This window comes from Camellia sinensis, chromosome 14, assembly GCF_055761805.1.
Source record: "Camellia sinensis isolate YWXY chromosome 14, ASM5576180v1, whole genome shotgun sequence".
NCBI classification, from domain to species: domain Eukaryota; kingdom Viridiplantae; phylum Streptophyta; class Magnoliopsida; order Ericales; family Theaceae; genus Camellia; species Camellia sinensis.
This window is the reverse complement of record NC_138974.1, coordinates 125,140,683-125,144,633: the sequence shown is the minus strand read 5'-3', so window position 1 is coordinate 125,144,633 and position 3,951 is coordinate 125,140,683. Positions and strand designations below refer to the sequence as shown.

Sequence of the window (3,951 nt, the reverse complement as noted above, 5' to 3'; positions counted from 1 at the left end):
AATTTTAGATTTTGCGTCAATTTGGTTTAATTGATAACGTTGTTAAGATTTTTTACAGAAAATAATTATTGAATTGGTTGAAATCAAGTCACTAAATTGATCAAGTTTATAATATTACTTCTAAGAACATGACACATCACTTTTGTTTTTTGATCTTTTTTTTTTTTTTTTTTTGACATATTACTCATGTGCGTATTTTTAATTAAAAAAAACATAACTATTGTAATCAATTGGACCAATTTTAGATAAAGTAAAAAATTCAAGGTCAAAATAAGCCAATTTAGGAGAATTTAGTGTAATCAATTGGACCAATTTCAATAATTATTAATTTTTTTATCTTAATTATTCTATTTTTGCCTCATAATTAGTAAGTCAAAGATTATTGCAACGCTCTAATACAATTTTTTTAAATTAAAAAAAAAATTATAAACAATTCATTAAGTTACACCAAATATCCCATCTTTAATGATATCTTGTATGAATTTGGATCATACATTGATTTTGTTAAGTAAAAATTTCAAGGTATGTAGAATTTCATATTTCAATCATAATAAGAAAAATTAAAATTGTGGGTGCAAAATTGGTTATCTGAATTCTCTATCAATGACGAGCCATGAAATGGAAATTGGTAACTTTTCCCAAACTTCCCAATCCTCACTGAAATTAAATCCATACTAAAATTGCAAGTGAAAAGTCCACAATGATATACAAATTTATGGGAAACAACTCTTCAATAATTGGAGTAGAATCTTGAAACAAGATGGAGTATCCCAAAACAAGGTAAATGAATTAGCACATCATAGAAAGAACGTAACGATATCACAGTTTCAGGAATTGGTGCACAACACAAGGTTTATACTCATCGACTCCCATTGATTTTAACAATGTCACTACAACATATAAGACTTTTGGCGACCAATTATTTTGGTCCCTAAAATTATTATTTTGGTCTCTAAATGATTTTTGTGACAAAATTAAATTCGTCACTAAAAATGTCACTAAAAATACGTCTAAAAAAGTCTTTAGCGATGAATTTTTTAAAATGCCACTGAAAATGACAATTAACGACAAATTTTATATTGTCACAAAATGTTTGATTTTACAAGACTAAACATTTGGTCACTAATATTTCGTCATAAAATGTCCCAATTTGGTCGCGAAAAACAAAATAATGACATTTTTAACAACAATGATATTTGGTCACTAAAAGACAAATAACTTTCTCTACAACACATTTTTGTCGCTAAAAATTAAAGTTGGGATAGCTAAAAATGCACAAAAATTAAATGTCATCCAATCATAAAATAAAATAAAAGAAAAAAGAAAAAAATTGACATTCACACATCAAAGACACTCTGTTATCAAATCGTAATGAGTACATAATTCTTAGTATATTCAAAGTTTCCAAACTCAAAGCTGTCAAAATACTTTTAAAAAGTTTCCAAATTCAAAGTTTCCCAAAAATTGACATATCAAGTAACTCTCAATCAACCGATAATCGTTGCTATCATGAGGAAGCAGAGCAATGTCACAACGAAGCTTCTTATACTTTTCATCAAGGGACTCCTTGTTGTCAACATCACAAACACCAAAGCTCCCTAAGGTAGAAAGGGACACAATAATTTAAAACCAAAATTTCCCCTTCATGCCCAATCTGCTCCTGCCTGGCATTCCTTCATCTTCATTGACACTAGAGAAGAAAAATGTGATAAACATTAGAGAGTTACCTAGTCATGAAGAGCTGTACTGCGTAATACTCACCACGATTGGTCAATCGCTTTGTAAAATCTCAATATTGTCATACATCTATTCTGGCTACAATGATTTCAAGGCTTCATCTCAATACTCATTCATATAGGTGACTAAAAGTAAAAAATGGTACATAATCTGATCAAGGAGAACTAATGAGACACCAACCACATCCTACCAGTGTGTTTGTGTTTGATCATTGTTTCAAACTTACACATGCTAAAGGATTGAGACAGATCATTGACATCAACAGCCACCTTCTATGCGTAGACCACATAGATGGACAAAGAGAATGCATTCCATTCTGCCAATCAATCAAAAATACTATTAGGCATACGTCTGTGGAAGGATCAAAAGCACAAAACAATAATTGATTGTAAGGATCAAGATCAGCAAGCCAGGTTAGGATTACAATGTTAAAATATCAAACTAAAATGAAAAGGAAGACCAATTTGTGTGTGCATGCATTGTAGCAGGGAGGAGGTAAACAATTAAGACACTCTTAGAAGTTTGCAAACTAAACCAAACCATAAAATGAATCATGTTTTTAAAATTATGAATCAATGTTTTTATATGACCCTACCACCTATATTGTTCGCAAAGTTACATAACAAAATAGCCATATTCATGGTTAGTTTTAACTATATTCAGTACCAACTAACAGAACATTTACCACAGGACACTCGCAAGAAAGCTTGACCACATAATTCTGACAGAAACAGAGGAAACAGAGTTCTTGAAACTTATAAATGCTTTAAATGCAGGCTTATGAGAAGTCATTTCATATATACAACATCCTGATAATACAAGCATAACATACGTAAGCGTATATTCAGCTAGATAAAATACAAAATATGCTAAAGTTGCAACTTGCATTCATGATTGCATGTGCTTATCACTTATATATGTATTCATGATATTTGTGTTTCTAAATGATTCCTAATTCATTAAATAGGACTCAGCTAGTTGTGGTTGTTATGGCTAATATATTGCCATTCATAGTTATCTAAAAATAATAATCAGATTTCTTTTACCTAGACTGGGAATTCAATTTTAAGAATCAAATTGCTAAAATTGCTGGAAAAAGAACGGAACAAATAAATAAAAATAAAACAATAGTTAGTTTTAATAGAAAAACAGAACATCCATGGCACATATATGTATAGAAGGGACCCAAACAATAATTTTCCTGAAATTCGCAACCTCTAAACAATAAAATGGTAAAAAATTTAAAAAGATTGTCAAGCCCAAGGAATACATACCATCTCGTTTAAGAAAATCACCACCCTGCAGCATAAATAATAAGAATTAGTGAACTGGTAATTACAAAGTAAACCTTTACTACAAAACTGGGTTGGGTACTGCAGAGTTTAGTAAATTTCTTAGGATAGACAACTTAGTAAGTACAACCTTAAAACTACATCACAAGAAAAGCAGTCGTGACCATCAGCCCTGTATCCTACAGCATAAACAAGGATAGCTGACTAAAAGACAATTTTTAGGCCACATCTACATCATTCTTAACCAGAAAAACTAAGCATGTAGGCAATCAATCACATTCTATCCATTGAAGCACTCTCAAGCATAAGAAGCAAAGGACATACCTGAGCCATTGATCCTTTAATAATGGAATGGAAAAAGGATCCTTTGTGGTGGAGGGGTCTTCCAGCCTTGGGGCTAATTCCCTTCTCCCCTGTAAAATATGATATCTTTAAGTATCAGACACATAAAATAATTCACTATAGACAACAAAATGGATTAGCATGCACAAAAGAAGTTACAAGTCAGACTTATTTTTTAAAAAAAATACTAAAATGCAACAAATGAACGGTTAAACATGAAGCCAAGAAAGAAAAACGACTCATTACAAAGGGAAAAGCTTGTATTGGAATGCTTCTCCACGAAAGAAATATGAAGCTTCTCCACTTCTATGTCTTTTCTTTTCTCTGCAAAGCTTCTTTTATAGGCATAGAATAAACTAGCCATTGCAAAGGGACTCTAGGTAAGCTCCTCTTTCCTTCTATTTTTCCTCCGTTTGAATTCATTAGCCATTTGGACTTGCATCATTCTTGCCAAGGAACACTTCAAATCAATCAAATGAAGGAAATGAATAAGAAAATATATGCAAAGAATTTGAATTGTTTTTTTTTTAATTTTTTTATATTAAATTAAAATATTGAAAAGATGTACAATAAATTTAGT

General features: G+C 30.9%; 1 long non-coding RNA gene across 2 annotated transcripts; it reads right to left on the bottom strand.

Annotated features, from left to right (window-relative positions):
• Positions 1-1,366: 1,366 nt before the first annotated feature.
• Positions 1,367-3,542, bottom strand: LOC145808024 (uncharacterized). 2 transcript variants are annotated; one of them, XR_014351498.1, is made up of 5 exons: positions 3,354-3,542; positions 3,160-3,208; positions 3,012-3,036; positions 1,964-2,053; positions 1,367-1,690 (listed from the first exon to the last, which is right to left on the bottom strand). It is a non-coding gene; the product is annotated as an uncharacterized LOC145808024 (long non-coding RNA). The 2 variants fall into 2 exon arrangements; XR_014351497.1 differs by having other exon boundaries at positions 3,012-3,542.
• Between the last annotated feature and the right edge of the window lie 409 nt (positions 3,543-3,951).